This window comes from Bubalus bubalis, chromosome 21, assembly GCF_019923935.1.
Source record: "Bubalus bubalis isolate 160015118507 breed Murrah chromosome 21, NDDB_SH_1, whole genome shotgun sequence".
Taxonomy (NCBI): Eukaryota; Metazoa; Chordata; class Mammalia; order Artiodactyla; family Bovidae; genus Bubalus; species Bubalus bubalis.
The window spans coordinates 59594244-59610790 of NC_059177.1; the positions used below are offsets into that span (position 1 = coordinate 59594244).

Genomic DNA, 16547 nt, shown 5'->3' on the forward strand with positions numbered 1-16547 from the left:
TTCCAATGAGTCAACTCTTCACATGAGGTGGCCAAAGTATTGGAGTTTCGGCCTCAGCATCAGTCCTTCCAATGAACACCCAGGACTGATCTCCTTTAGGATGGACTGGCTGGATCTCCTTGCAGCCTAAGGGACTCTCTAGAGTCTTCTCCAACACCACAGTTCAAAAACATCAATTCTTCGGTGTTCAGCTTTCTTTATAGTCCAACTCTCACATCCATACATGATGACTGGAAAAATCATAGCCTTGATTAGACGGACCTTTTTTGGCAAAGTAATGTCTCTGCTTTTTAATATGCTGTTTAGGTTGGTCATAACTTTCCTTTCAAGGAGTAAGCGTCTTTTAATTTCATGGCTGCAGTCACCATCTGCAGTGATTTTGGAGCCCCAAAAAATAAAGTCAGCCACTGTTTCCACTGTTTCCCCATCTATTTCCCATGAAGTGATGGGCCCAGATGCCATGATCTTCGTTTTCTGAATGTTGAGCTTTAAGCCAACTTTTTCACTCTCCTCATTCACTTTCATCAAGAGGCTTTTTAGTTCCTCTTCACTTTCTGCCATAAGGGTGGTGTCATCTGCATATCTGAGGTTATTGATATCTCTCCCAGCAATCTTGATTCCAGCTGGTGCTTCTTCCAGCCCAGCGTTTCTCATGATGTACTCTGCATATAAGTTAAATAAGCAGGGGGACAATATACAGCCTTGACGTACTCCCTTTCCTATTTGGAACCAGTCTGTTGTTCCATGTCCAGTTCTAACTGTTGCTTCCTGACCTGCATATAGGTTTCTCAAGAGGCAGGTCAGGTGGTCTGGTATTCCCATCTCTTTCAGAATTTTCCACAGTTTATTGTGATCCACACAGTCAAAGGCTTTGGCATAGTCAATAAAGCAGAAATAGATGCTTTTCTGGAACTCTCTTGCTTTTTCCATGATCCAGTGGATGTTGGCAATTTGATCTCTGGTTCCTCTGCCTTTTCTAAAACCAGCTTGAATATCTGGAAGTTCATGGTTCATGTATTGCTGAAGCCTGACTTGGAGAATTTTGAGCATGACTTTACTAGCGTGTGAGATGAGTGCAATTGTGCAGTAGTTTGAGCATTCTTTGGCATTGCCTTTCTTTGGGATTGGAATGAAAACTGACCTTTTCCAGTCCTGTGGCCACTGCTGAGTTTTCCAAATTTGCTGGCATATTGAGACCAGCACTTATACAGCGTCATCTTCCAGGATTTGAAATAGCTCAACTGGAATTCCATCACCTCCACTAGCTTTGTTCATAGTGATGCTTTCTAAGGCCCACTTGACTTCACATTCCAGGATGTCTGGCTCTAGGTGAGTGATCACACCATCGTGATTATCTGGGTCATGAACATCTTTTTTGTATAGTTCTTCTGTGTATTCTTGCCACCTCTTCTTAATATCTTCTGCTTCTGTTAGGTCCATACCATTTCTGTCCTTTATCGAGCACATCTTTGTATGAAATGTTCCCTTGGTATCTCTAATTTTCTTGAAGAGATCTCTAGTCTTTCCCATTCTGTTGTTTTCCTCTATTTCTTTGCATTGATCGCTCAGGAAGGCTTTCTTAGGTCTCCTTGCTATTCTTTGGAACTCTGCATTCAGATGCTTATATCTTTCCTTTTCTCCTTTGCTTTTTGCTTCTCTTCTTTTCACAGCTATTTGTAAGGCCTCCCCAGACGGCCATTTTGCTTTTCTGCCTTTCTTTTCCATGGGGATGGTCTTGATCCCTGACTCCTGTACAATGTCATGAACCTCCATCCATAGTTTATCAGGCACTCTATCTATCAGATCTAGTCCCTTAAATCTATTTCCCACTTCCACTGTATAATCATAAGGGCCTGCTCAGTGAATCCTTAATCCAGTTTTCTGCTGACGGGTGGGGCTGCGCTCCCTCCCTGTAGTTTGGCCTGAGGCTGAACTCTGGAAGGGTAACGGTGACCTTCTCCAAAAGGACTTATGCCAGCAGCCATGCCTCCTAGAACTGCTGCTGCCAGTACCCTGACCCCGCAGCAGGCCACTTTGCCAACAAAGGTCTGTCTAATCAAAGCTATGGTTCTTCCAGTGGTCATGTATGGATGTGAAAGTTGGACCATAAAGAAGGCTTAGCGCCAAAGAATAGATGCTTTTCAACTGTGGTGTTGGAGAAGACTCTTGAGAGTCCCTCGGACAGCAAGGAAACAAAGCCAGTCAATCCTAAAGGAAATCAACCATGCATATCCATTGGAAAGACTGATGCTGAAGCTGAAGCTGAAGCTCCAATACTTTGGCCACCTGATGCGAAGAGCTGACTCATTAGAAAAGACCCTGATGCTGGGAAAGATTGAAGGCAGGAGGAGAAGGGGATGACAGAGGATGAGATGGTTGGATGGCGTCACTGACTCAATGACATGAATTTGAGAAGACTCCGGGAGATAGTGAAGGACAGGGAAGCCTGGTGTGCTGCAGTCCATGGGGTCGCAAAGAGTCAGACACGACTGAGCGACAGAACAACAGCAATAGGGAAATGTACATTTAACAATGGGTATGGTAACACGATTTCATAAGACACAGGTTCTCAGCCATGTGGTATTTACAAAGGCAATTTGGGGGATTTCCCTGGTGATCCCGTGGCTAAGAAACAATGTCCTCGTTCAAGGGGCCCTGGTTCAGTCCCTGACTGGGGGCCTAGATCTCACATTCCACAGCTAGGAGCTTACGTGCCACAACTAAAAATCCTGCAGCCAAGACCCGGAGCAGCTAAATAAACATGAAAACAACAACAACTACAGAAACACAGAGGGATTTGGAGAGGAGAGTTGATGCTATTTTATGAGCGAAGGTCACTGTATACAGTCCATAGGATTCTCCAGACCAGAATACTGGAGTGGGCAGCCTTTCCCTTCTCCAGGGGCTCTTCCCAACCCGGGACTGAACCCAGGTCTCCCGCACTGCAGGCGGGTTCTTTACCAGCTGGCCCCCAATTGTTTTATGAATAATAGTGATACTATGTCTCGCAGATAAAGCAGCCGCCGTTTGCCTAGCACTGATGGGTGAGCACTCGCACATGTCAGTTCATGTAGCCTCACGGTCCTTCTAGGAAGCACAGATTTAGTACCTCCCTGGTACTGGTGAGGAAGCTGAAGCACAGAGAGGTCAAGCAACGTGCTCAAGAACACAGAGCCTGCAGTCCAGGAGCTGACTCAGACCCCAGGGTCTGTGCCCTTCACAAGCCTCTCCGATCAAAACCAGCCAGTTAAAAACTGACCAGGAAAAACAATGGTATGGCTTAGAAGAGCTGTGTGCCATGACCCCTCTCCGCCCCCCACGCCCCGCAGACTGCCTGGAACTGTCATACACACGCAGCACTTTCTGCAGTTACTCAGCCGTTACTGGGCTTTCCAGCCTGAGCACAGCTGACTTCATCTGCCTTCAAAATCCAAGTTCAGCTCTAGGGCGGTGGCATCTATTTCAAGAGAAGTTGAAAAAAAGATTTTTTTTTTTAAATAAAGATACACTTGTGTGACCCACCGCGGTTCCTGGCGGGCAGAGCCGTTTCACTTGTGCTGAGAGTGGCCCCGGCGGAGTGCTTGCAGCGTGCACATCTTTAACTGCTCCATTAACCAGATTAGTCCGCGGGAGTGTTCTCCTTCACCGCTGAGTGCAAATCTCATTACTGCGACTGGGCCCAGTTACTAATTGCTGACATTCTGGACCTGCCAGATGCACTTGAAGTGGGTGGCATGTGGGTGGGACCCTGTATGCTCATCTTAGTGGATTGGATCGTACCTAATGGCCTCTCCCAGTAGGCCTGCCCTGGTTCCTGAATACATAGCAAAACGAGCCGTCCACAGAGTGACTTTCTGAGGATGACCTTGGAGACCATCTGGGCCCACCGTTACCCGGACCCGCAGGCTGGTGTGGAGGGGACCGGAGCCAGGACGTGCTGTCTGCAGGCTGGGGGCAGGGCCCCCCGTCCCCGACCCGGGATCCTCCGTGGGTGTCCCTGATTGAGCTAGGGCCACGCACTGACTCTGCAGCTTCGCTGTGTCTATGGACCACGTGCTCTGCATTGAATGTCTTTCTTGACGATCACCTGTGTTTTAAACTTCATTTATTTTCAAGGCTTCTCTAAATAGAAAATGAACTGTGTGCTGTGCTTAGTCGCTCTGTCGTGTCCAGCTCTTTGGGACCCCATGGACGGTAGCCCACCAGGCTCCTCTGTCCATGGGATTCTCCAGGCAAGAACACTGGGGTAGGCTGCCATGCCTTGCTCCAGGGATCTCCCCGACCCAGGGATCAAGCCCAGGTCTTCCACACTGCAGGTACCATCTGAGCCACCAGGGAATGAACACTTGCCACAGAGTTGAGGAGCCCTGCAAATAAGGTGGATGAAGACAAAGCCAAGGGGTAACTCCCAGATGTTGGTTGCCTTTATCAGAAAGGAAAATGAGTGACAATGGAGAGAGATCCAAACGCGTGGAGGCCTGACGGGTTTTCCTCAGAAAGATGAAGACCTGAAGGGGCTTTCCCGCAGTGCGGCTGAGCGGTGTGCGGTCTGTCTGTGAATGCCCACATCCATCCTCCCCAGGACCCTCTGGCTGCGCCAGGCTGCGGGAGAGGAGAGGACAAGGGACATGGACAGATGAGGCCCAGGGTCTGCTTCTGCCTCCCGCGCGCGGACGTGGGAAATGGGCCGGTTTCCTCGGCTGTGACGTCGCACCTGTTAGTTCACCTCCCTGTCTTGATTCCAGCTGATGCAACTTTAGGGGGAACCACACTAAAGGGGTTAAAATCCCACTGTTTTGTCCTCCCTTCGTGACCCCCAGTGGTCAAGAAAAGGCAGGGGCGTGCCTTGACCACGACACCGGCCTGCTGGTTTACCCGCGACCAGCAGCATTGACAGCGGTCCCCTTGTGAAAGGCCTCGGAGGCTGAGGCAGCTCAGCAGCCCTTCTGTGCCCACACACGTCTTAGGACTTGGACATACATTTAACACACAGCAGCCCTTTCTCATGGCTTCCCTTGTAGCTCAGGGGGTAAAGAATCTGCCTGCAGTGCAGAAGACCTGGGTTCGATCCCTGAGTTGGGAAGATCCCCTGGAGAAGGAAATGGCAACCCACTCCAGTGTTCTTGACTGGAGAATCCCAGTGACGGCAGAGCTTGGTGGGCTGCCATCTATGGGGTCGCACAGAGTCGGACACGACTGCAGCAACTTAGCAGCAGCAGTCAGTATCCTTGTTTGCAAAATCTCATGGACACAGGAGCCTGGTGGCCTGCAATCCATGGGGTCAAGAAGAGTTGGGCATGACTGAGCAACTGACACTTACTTTCTCAACAGCAGTGAGCGTTCATGGCCCCATGTCTCCTATGAATAAAAAATTTATGAAGAAGGAACTTCAGACTATGGGAACAATAAAGAAAGGCGGTCAAGGCAGAAATGATGTGAGGAAATTTTAAAACACATTTCCATAAGACAGAACAACAGAACCAACATCCCCTGTCATAGGAAGAGCAGGAATACTTAACGACATTTTTAGTTATGGCATTGGGTAACTAATGTAACCGTTTTAGTTATATCCTATTAACCTGTTCTGTCATTTGTAAATTTTTTTCATAGATAGCATATACAGTAGAAAATGTTACCTTTCCCCTCCCTCCACCCACATTCTCAGCGATTTTAAAAAAGGTTTAGGCTTCCAGTTTAAGACGGCAGCGTGGAAGCACGTGGACCCCTCCCCTGCTGTGAGAACACCAACGCTGCAGCCAGCTGCTGAAGAACCATCGACAAGAGAACGCCGGGACCCACCAACAGCAGATACCCCACACAGGACGCAGCAAGACAGCAGGAGAGGTGCGATAAAATCAAATCCCTGTGGAGGCGTGGGTCCGCAGCAGGTCCCCAAAGGGGCAGGACTCTGGCAGCAGCAGTCCTGGAAGATCCTCCTTGGTGTAAGTCCTCTGGAGGTCAACATTAACCCTACCGTAGAGGCTCTAGACCCTAGGGCTGGGTCGAACAACTAGCAGGGAGGGAGTGCGACCCCAGCCATCAGCAGATAATTGGGTTAAAGCTTTACTGACCAAGGCCCTGCCCACCAGAGCAAGACCCAGTTTTTCCCATCAGGAAGCTCTTAGCCTCTTGGCCTCCTCCATCAGAGGGCAGACAGAAGAAGCAAGAAGAAGCACAATCCCAAAGTGGCTAAAATAAAACCACATTAGAGAGCATTCTTTACGATGAAAAAGCAGACAGTCACGTACCACATGAAGGGACAAGATAAACCCCCCCCAAACAATTAAATAAAGTGGAGATAAGCAACCTTCCAGAAAAAGAATTCAGAACAACGATAGCGAAGGATCTGGGGAAAACAATGGAGAAGATGCAAGAAATGTGTACCAAAAGCTTAGGAGAACTAAAGAACAAACGAACAGAGATGAAAAATACACTAGAAGGAATCAGCAGCAGAATAACGGAGGCCAGAGAACAGATCAGTGACCCGGAGGACAGAACGGTGGAAATCCCTGCCACAGAGTGAAATACAGAAAAAAGAACGAAAAGAAATGAAAGCAGCCTAAGACCAAGAAAGACCTCTGGGCCAACATTAAATGCACCGGTATTCACAAAAGGGTCTCAGAGGAGAAGAAGGAAGGACCTGAGGAAATCTTTGAAGAGGTAAGAGCTGAAAACTTCCCTAACGTGGGAAAGGAAATAGTCACCCAAGTCCAGGAAGCAGAGAAAGCCCCATGCAGGATAAACCTAAGGAGGAACACACCGAGACCCATAGTAATCAAAGGGACAAAAATTAAAGACAAAGGAAATAAAACTAAAAGCAACAAAGGGAAACGGACCGATAACATACACGGGAACTCCCATCAGGCCGTCAGCTGATTCCTCAACAGAAACTCTACAAGTCAGAGGGAAACGGCATGATAGATCTAAAGTGATGAAAGGGAAAAACCTACAATCAAGAATACTCAACCCAGCAAGACTGTTTCAGATTCAATGGAGAAATCAAAACTCTTTCCGGACAAGCAAAAGTTAAAAGAATTCAGCACCACCAAACCAGCTTTACAACAAATACTAAAGGAACTTCTCTAGGCAGGAAACACAAGAGAAGGAAAAGACCTACAGAAAAAAACCCAAGACAATTAAGAAAATGGTAACAGGATCATACATATTGATAATTACCTTAAATGTAAATGGATTAAATTCACCAACCAAAAAACCATAGACTGGCGGATGAAAACATGTGCTGGTATGCACTCCGACTTAGCACATCACTCTGCTTGACCCCCAAATTGTATGTAATTATTTTATATTGTTAAGTTTGTCATGTTCCCATTATCCTTTGCAACTATAATTATCTTCTATTTTTTTGTCTGGCTTTTGATTGAGAAAACTGATAAACGTCTTTTACTATTGTGATTTTGCAGCTGTTACTCATTTAATACCCTTGTATCATGACTGGTCAACGGAAATCTACATCACGAAAACTCTGATTTAATACATAAACCTGTAATCACTTTTTAAAATCCAGGTGCATATCAGAATTATCTTGGAATTTTTTGCAAAATGCAAATGACCAGGTATTACTTTTTTTTCTCAAGAGCTCCAGATCTGTTCCTAATGACCAGCCATGTTTAAAAACACCTGGATGATATGATCATCTTTTACTTTTATTGAGTTTGTTTTGCTTTTTCTATTTTATATTCAGTGACCCTATAATTTGCTTTCTAATTTCTCCATCTCTTTTTCTTTTATGTTCTTGCTCAAGCTTTTATCAAGCACAGTAGAAAACCTTTTGTATACATATACATAAATAGTACGTATAATATATATATTATAGAAAACTGAAGACTTTTTGCCTAACTAAAAAATTTATGACATTTTGATTCCACTTGTTTGACTTAGTATGAATAGAATGCTAAATTTCTAAATTAAAGAAATAGATACAAACAAGCAACAAAGGTTTGTAGCCCAGGGAACTACAGTCAATGTGTTGTAATAAACTGTAATGGAAAATAAGCTCAAAAATAATAAATGTCACCTTGCTGCTAAGTCACTTCAGTTGTGTCCAACTCTGTACGACCTCATAGACGGCAGTCCACCAGGCTCCCCCGTCCCTGGGATTGTCCAGGGAAGAACACTGGAGTGGGGTGCCATTGCCTTCTCCAACTGTGGACCTAAAACACTGTAAGTCAACTATACTTCATAAAATATGTATCTATGAAGGAAAAAAACTTTAAATAGAGAAAAAATAAAAGAGGTTTAGACTTGGAACCATTGAACCCACATTTCAGGCTCCACTGTGTTGAGAGGAAGAGAAAGGAAGCTGTGAGAGTGGAAGAGGCAGGTATAATGGGGAGCCAGTCTTATGTCACCCCAGAAATTATGGCTTAAAGCAGCTGCCAGTCATTGAGCTTGTGACTCCAGACTGTCCCGGCCCCGCTCCCCCAGGCACATGGCCAGCCGCAGGTCAGCTGGGCATAGCTGCTGGTGAGCTGGCAGCCTCCCCCACACGCCTCGTCCTCCCTGCTCTGTGACACTCCCTCCTGGAGCTGCCCGAGCTGGTCGACACAGCAGCGGGAAGCGAGAGGGAGGGGAAGGGGAGGCCCCTGGGAGCGGGCACAGCGCCATTTCCTCCGCATTCTATTGGGCAGAGCAGCTCGTGGAGCCGGTCCAATGCAGGGCAGGGGAGCAGGGCTGCGTGTGCCCAGAAGAGCTGCGGCCACAGTGCAGATGGCGTGGGGACCGAGCGGCCTCCACCGGGGCTGTTGGTGCCACACACCCTCACGCCCACCGAGGACAAGTTTCTTGGGCTGTGTCCTGGGCACCCACAGCCAGCAGTTGGTCCTGCCTCTTTAAGGAGCCCCTAGACATTCAGTTACTCTCCGTCCCCTTTGGTGCCCCTGCCTACTTCCTCCCTTCCTCCAGCAGATGTTTCCAGCCTTTTCTGCCCTCCTCAGACCTCAGGGGTGTGTCTGGAAGGTCACACAGGAGCCTGTAGGGCCGTTACCTCTGGGGGCAACAGTGGGAAGGAGGCCTGCCCTTCCCTGATAACTTGTTGGTTCTCATCAGCATTTTAAAAATAGTTCTATTTATCATTTCTGGTTGTACTGGGCCTTCGTTGCTGTGCGGGCTTTGCTCTGGTTGTGGTGTGAAGGCCTCTCCTCGTGGGGCCTTCTCTTGTCGCGGAGCACAGGCTCAGAGGTGGTGGCGTACAGGCTTTGTTGTTCCACAGCGTGAGAGATCTTCCCGGATCAGGGCTTGAACCCAGGTCTCCTGCACTGGCAGGCAGGGCCTTTATCCCTGAGCCGCCGGGGAAGCCCATGTTGGCACTTTTCACACATGACCATGTGTGCCTTAACTTAGAAATGGTGAGACATTAGAGTGGAAGGTGCTGTACTGAGTCCTTGACCTTCACTATTTGCTCCATTCAGCCCCCATGAACCACCTGCCCCAAGTCGTGTCACTGAGGTCAGCGCCACTGAGCTCTGAGTCCAGGCTGTCAGGCCCCCAATCCGTCGACTTCACCCCTGCCGCACCGCCTCTGGTTCACTGAAAGCATCCTGAAACCGTTCTCCACCTGCCGCCTCACCCATGCTCCAGGCCCTGCCTAGCTCAGCTCAGGCTGTCTTCTGCCCTGATTACCCGTGACCGGGGCTCTCTCCAGGGGCGCACGTGACCTCCTTGTCGTCAGGCCTGTTGGTCACACCTCAGGCCTCTTGGTTGACTCCTGGACGGTGGTGTTAGACTCCGTTGGTCCTTTCCCCTCACAGCACCTTTGGATTCCCTTGAGATGATCCAGGTCCTCCTCTGTCTCCATGTCTTTGCAAACGGCCCCATCATGTTTCCCTCTGGTCCACGCTTTCTGGACAGTATGCTCCGTTCTCACGTATGCAGTTGCTTCCAGACGTCTGGGACTCACTTTGCACCTGCCGCAGCCCATCAGGTCTCTTCCTGGACATCCCGGAGAACTCAAAGTGGCTGGAATTGTCACCTCACCCTCAAAACCTGCCCTCCCTTCTTTCTGCTCCAATCCAGTAAAACGGACCGGAAACCTTAGGACTGGCTCTTCTGGAGGCAGGCATGGCAGAGGGGCTGGCCAAGGGGCAGATACTTGTGTCACATGAAATAAAAAACCCAAGAGACGGGTTCAAAGGCAGAACGGAGGTGACAGAGGAAAAGAATCAGTGAAGTGGGGCACAGCACACTAGGACTTATCCCGTCTGGACAAGAGAGAAAATAGACTGGGAGAGGGTGGGCAGTCTCTGGAGCTGCTCTGGGACCTACGGAACTATAATGAGAAATCCAACACTCACAGGGCTCCCCAGGTGGCTGGGTGGTGGGGAATCCGCCTGCTAATGCGGAGACGCTGGTTCAGTTCCTGGGTCGGGAAGATGGCAGCCCACTGCTGGTCACACCTCAGGCCTCTTGGTTGACTCCTGGACGGTGGTGTCAGACTCTGTTGGTCCTTTCCCCTCGCAGCACCTTTGGATTCCCTTGAGATGACCCCTGTGGCAGCCCACTCCGTGTTCTTGCCTGGAGAATCCCACAGACAGAGGAGCCTGGCGGGCTACAGCCCATGGGGTCGCGAAAGAGTCAGACACGACTGAGTGACTGAACAGCAGCGAGATTCATGCCATCGCAGTCCCAGCAAGAGCGGAGAGAAGATGCTGGGGTTGAAAAAAATAAAGGCTGAAAATGCGCCGGATTCACCAAGAGACAGAAAGGTGCACGTCGGAGAAGCTGAACAAACTTCAGATGATACGTACTTGAAGAAATCCAGGCTAAGACACTTTTTCAGCAAACTTCTAAGAACTAAAGGCAAAAGGCCGGCCAGCAGCGGGAGAGATGATGTGCTGTGTGTGAGTGAAGCACGGCTCGAACGACCGTGGATAGCGCCTCAGACTCCACGAGGACAGAGGAGAGTGGATGCCCTGTTTCAAGTGCTGGAAGACGAGAACTGTGAACCAGAATCTGACATCCAGCAACACACCCTTCAGGAATGAGGGAGAATCAAGACATTTTCAAATGAAGGGATGTTAATAGAATTTTTTTCCCCAGAAGACCTATCCTCAAAGAATGGCTACAGCAAGTTCTGTAAACAGAAAGAAAATGAAAAAAAAAAAAAAAAAAAACGATCCCTGGACTACCAGGAAGGGATACAGAATATGGTGAGCAAAAATGTGAGGAAATAAAATAGGTTTTACTTTTCCTCTTGAGTTTCCTAAATGCTATCTGACGAGCAAAGCAAAACTCAGAGCAGTCTGATGTGGTTCTCGGTGTGTGTAGAGGAAATACTTGACGACTGTCGTATAAACGGGGGAGAGCGGATGGACATCAGGAGATGTGAGGTTTCTATATTTCAGTAAAACTGGTAAATGACATCAGCCTTGATCCGTGTGTGTGAGTGTGTGCGTCTATGTGTGTATGCATACGTGTATATCCTGTCTTGGAGCAACCGCTGAAAGTTTATACAGAGACCTCAAACACAGTATAGACAAGTAAAAATGGAATTATAAAAAGATCCTGTTCCAGTAACACACAGGAGGGCACGAAAAAAGCAGCAAAATGAAAAGCAGAGATAACGGAAAACAAGTTAGCAATCCTTCCAGTAAATGCTCTAAATACACCAATTAGAAACAGATTAGCAGACTTTTGTTTTGCTGTTGCTGTTGGCCGCGTGGCATTTGGGATCTGAATTCCCTGAGCAGGCTTTGAACCTGCACCAGCATTGGAAGGGCAGGGCCTTAGCCGCTGGACCACCGAGGAGACAGTGGCAGGCTGTGCTTTCCTGGGCTCCACAAACCATTGCTGATGGTGACTGCAGCCATGAAATTAAAAGACGCTTGCTCCTCGGAAGAAAAGTTATGACAAACCTAGACAGGGTATTAAAAAGCAGAGACATTACTTTGCTGACAAAGGTCCGTATAGGCCAAGCTTTGGTTTTACCATAGTCACGTACAGGTATGAGAGTTGGATCATAAAGGAGGCTGAGCCCCGAAGAATTAATTCTTTCAAACTGTGGTGTTGGAGAAGATCCTCGAGAGTCCCTTGGACTGCAAGGAGATCCAACCAGTCAGTCCTAAAGGATATCAACCCTGAATATTCATTTGGGGGACTGATTATGAAGCTCTAGTACTTTGGCCACCTGATACAAATAGCCGGGTCATTTGAAAAGACCCTGATGCTGGTAAAGACTGAGGGCAGGAGGAGAAGGGGACGACAGAGGATGAGACGGTCAGATGGCATCGCTGACTCAGTGGACATGAGTTTGAGCAGACTCCAGGACTGGGGGACAGGGAGGCCTGGCGTGCTGCAGTCCATGGGGTCGCAAAGACTGAGCCACTGAACAGCAACAACCAGGGAAGTTCCCAAAAGGATTTATTTTGAAATGACTCAACTCTGTTGCCTTTAAGAAACTCACTTAAAATGTAACGACAGTCTACACAGAAAATCCCAAGACAGCTGCAAAAACAAGCAAACAACAACAAACACCCCCTGAATCTAATGCGTGAGTTCAGCAAGGCCAAAGGATGCAACGTCGACACCCAGAGGTCAGCTGTATCTCCAGTCACTGGAAGTGAACACACGGAAACCCAAATTTAAAATACATTTAATTTTAACTTTAATACATTTACAATTATTTGAAAATAGAAAGGTGCAAATTTGACAAAACATGTACAAAACTCATATACTGAGAGCCACACAACAGAGAGAGGTGAAAGAGCTACATAAACGGATTAAAAGAATCAACATCGCAAAAATGTCAATCATCAGGAAATGATATACATGTTTAACAGAGTTCCTATCAAAATCCTGCCAAGAGTTTTTACAGGTATAGACAAATTTGTTCAAAACCGTACATTGAAAGGTAGAGGAACTTATCTTCAGCTTAAAAAATGATAAATAAGCATAAGGTGGGAGGAATCAATTTTAAGACTTAAGGAATCAATAGATACAATATTGACGACTAGGAGGTGCTGATAAAGAAATAGGCCAGAATAGAGAATTCAGAAATAGATCTAACAGGCTTGGCAAAGGACACAAAGCAATGCAAGGCTTGTGGGGGAGGCAGCCTGTTCTGCAAACTGCGCTGCAGCTTGGACAACAGAACAAACCAGAAACACTGTGATCTTAGTCTCACACCTTATACAGCAGTTAGTCCAGACTAGATGAGAGCCTGAAATGTGAAATATAAAGGGAAAAACAGGAGAACATCTTCAGATGTGGTACCAGGCAAAGGACTTTAGACTTGACAGCAAAAACACATCCCATAAAATAAAACACTTGTAAATTGTATTTTATAAAAATAAAAAACTTCTACTTTGTAAAAGACCATGCTAACGGTTGAAAAGACAAGCCACAAGTGAAAATATTTGCAAATCACATATCCAACAAAGGATTAGTATCTAAAATATATAAAGAACTCTCAGGACTCAACAGTAAAAACAAAAAGTCCAATTAGAAAATGTCAAAAGCCATGAAGGAGCATTTCAATAAACTGGATACATAGATGGCAAATAAGTACATAAAAGGTAATCAGCAGCGTGAGTTATTTGTTATTGTCGTTTAGTCACTAATTCACGTCTGACTCTTTGCGACCCCATGGACTGTAGCCCGCCAGGCTCCTCTGTCCAAGGGATTCTCCAGGCAAGAACACTAGACTGGGTTGCCATGCCCTCCTCCAGGGGATCTTCCCAACCCAGGGATTGAACCCGCGTCTCCTGCTTTGGCAGGTGGATTCCTGACCACTGAGCCACCTGGGAAGCCCACCATGAGCCATCAGACAAATGCAAATTAAAGCCATAATGAGATACTACTGCATATCTAACAATGGCAAAACAGCAACGAAAAATAGACACTGCATGCTGACAGAGGATGCTGAGAGACTGAATCTCTAGTGTGTTTCTGGTAGGAATAAGAAATGGCGCAACCATTTCTGCTTTGAAACACATTTCGGAGTAATCGCTTACAAAACCCAACAGGCAACTTCCACAGGGCCCAGGAGTGTAACTCCCATTTATCCCAGAGAAATAAAGATTTACATTCATGCATGAATATTTACAGAAGTTTCATTTGTAGTAGCCAGACACCGAAGCAACCCAGATGCCGTTCACGCTGAGCAACGTGGTATGTCCGTGCCGTCGGATCGCGCGCGGCGACCTGGAAATGCTGCAGAAAAGTGAATCCGAAGAGGTTACACACTGTGCAAGTCAACTGATAAACCTTCTTGAAATCACAAAATGTTACAGTTGGAGAAGGTCTTCAAGTGGCTGCCAGGGGTTATGGAGGGAATCGGGACGGGAGAGAAGAGGGTGTGAGCACAGGGGCCTTTGTGGGGCTAGAGGGTTGTGCGGTTTGTCAACAACCACCTCCCCTTGAGCTGTTGCCTGAGAGTTTTGCAAGACTTTCTCACTGGAACAAAGGGTGTGCACCATCTCTCTCTATTATTTCTGAATTGAATCTACATTTATGTAGTTGAATATGAGGCTACAACCTTCTTGGAATAAAAAGTTTAATTAAAAAAGCCGATACAGCCATGAATGGACAACTGCCTAAGCATTAGTGTTCTATTTTTGTACACATTTGACATTTTCCCTAATAAAACTTTTTTGACAAAAAAAAAAAAAAAAGCCGATACAGAACAGCACAATCTCACCCATCCCCCAGAGCCCCCCCCCACCCCCGACCACCCCCATGCCCTCGTTTATGTTGGTAAGCAATCTAGGAGAAACTAGTGATTTTTGACTGTCCAGGGCCTTTGTTGCCACGTGGGCTTTCTCCGGTCGTGGTGAGCGGGCTTCTCATCGCAGCGGCTTCTCTTGCTCCAGGGCTCATGGGCACATGGGCTTCAGTAGTTGTGACACCCAGGCTCAGAAATTTTGGTTCCCAGGCTCCAGAGCACAGGCTCAGTAGCTGTGGCCCATGGGCTTAGCAGCTTAGATGTGGGATCTTCCTAGCCCAGGAAGGTGGACTTTCCCACTGAGTCACCCGGGAAGCCCTCTCCAAGCTCTGAACCCCCATTTCCACTGGACTTTTGTGAACAACTGCCCCCCAGACTTTCACACTGTCTATGTGAAGTCCTGAAATGCTGGAGCTGCAAATTTTGAAACAGCTATGTAAAAGGGGGCTTGCCTGGTAGCCCAGCTGGTAAAGAATCCGCCTGTGATGCAGGAGACCCCGCTTTAATCCCTGGGTCGGGAAGATCTGCTGCAGAAGGGATAGGCCACCCACTCCAGTATTCTTGGGCTTCCCTGGTGGTTCAGCTGGTAAAGAATCTGCCTGCAATGTAGGAGACCTGGTTTGATCCCTGGGTTGGGAAATCCCCTGGAGAAGGGAAAGGCTACCCACTCTAGTATTCTGGCCTGGAGAATTCCATGGGCAGAGGAGTCTGGTGGGCTACAGTCCATGGGGTCAGAGTCGGACACAACTGAGCGACTTTTACTTGACTTCATATTAAAGGGGGCTTGGTATGCTTTGGGGTCCCCCACAACGTCCCTCGGACCCCAGCCTGGCTCTGGAATGAATTCTAGTCCAGGTACCAGCCATGTGCCAGCCCCTGGCTTCCTGCTTGGACATGGCCGCCTCCAGGACTGGCCTTGCCTGGGGCCTGTTGCTTGGCCAGCCCTGCTCAGTCAGAGGCCTGTGACCTGCCACCAGGCAGGGCTCACACCCCAGCTGTTGTTTAAGTTAGCTCGTAGGCCCTAAGCAGCCGGGGCCTCCCCACACACGGGCCGTGTGACTCTGGAGGACAGTGGCTCTTTTCAACACTGCTGTGGTTTCAACATGTTTGTGATCGAGGGAGGGATGCGGGGGAGGTCACTGTGAGCAGGGGACACTTGTCCGTCCTGGGGGCAGAGGTCCTGTCCTGGGCTGCCGTGAGGAGACCAAGGCTCCCAGGGCGAGCGCCCGAGCTGCTGCTGGGCCCGGGGGACCTAGGCTCTGGTCAAGCTGCCCCCACCCCACCCCCACCCGCCCCGTGGACAGCTGCACCCAAGGGTGCTCAGACCGTCCCTGGCCTGCACCTCACCCTGAGGTTTTGTGTGCCCCCCAGGGAGGGTCTCTGGGGCCAGGCCTGCCCTTGTCGGCCTGGCCCCACCTCCTGGAAATGGGGCCGCGTCCCCCCACCGCGCCCCAGCCATTGTGTGTCTGACTGTGTGGGGTGTGTGTGTCTGTGTCCCAGCGCCTCTCTGTTCCTTTTTCTGCGTGTTGTGTGGGTTTGTGTGTCCATCTGTGTGTACCGAGGGTGTGTGTCTGTCTGCGGGGGTGTCTGTGTCGGAGTGCCTCTCTGTGTCCCTTTTTCTGCGTGTTATCTGGGTGTGTATATCTGCGTGTACTCTGTGCGCGGTGTCCACGTGTGTGATTCTGGAGGGGGGACGCCCGGGCGGCTGTGTCGCTCCTGCATGCGTGTCTGTGCCGCGGGTGTGCGCGCGAGGTGTGTGCGCGCGTGGGTGTGGCGTGTCCTCCCGCAGCGCGGCTCGTTCGGGGCGCGCCAGTCCCCCGGGCGCCACCCCGGGGCGCGGCCGGCGGGGAGGAGCGCGCGGCGGGCCGGC

General features: G+C 48.7%; 1 pseudogene; it reads right to left on the reverse strand.

The window, feature by feature from the left end:
• Positions 1–849: 849 nt before the first annotated feature.
• On the reverse strand, positions 850–1530 carry LOC112581181 (annotated as a pseudogene).
• Positions 1531–16547: the final 15017 nt, after the last annotated feature.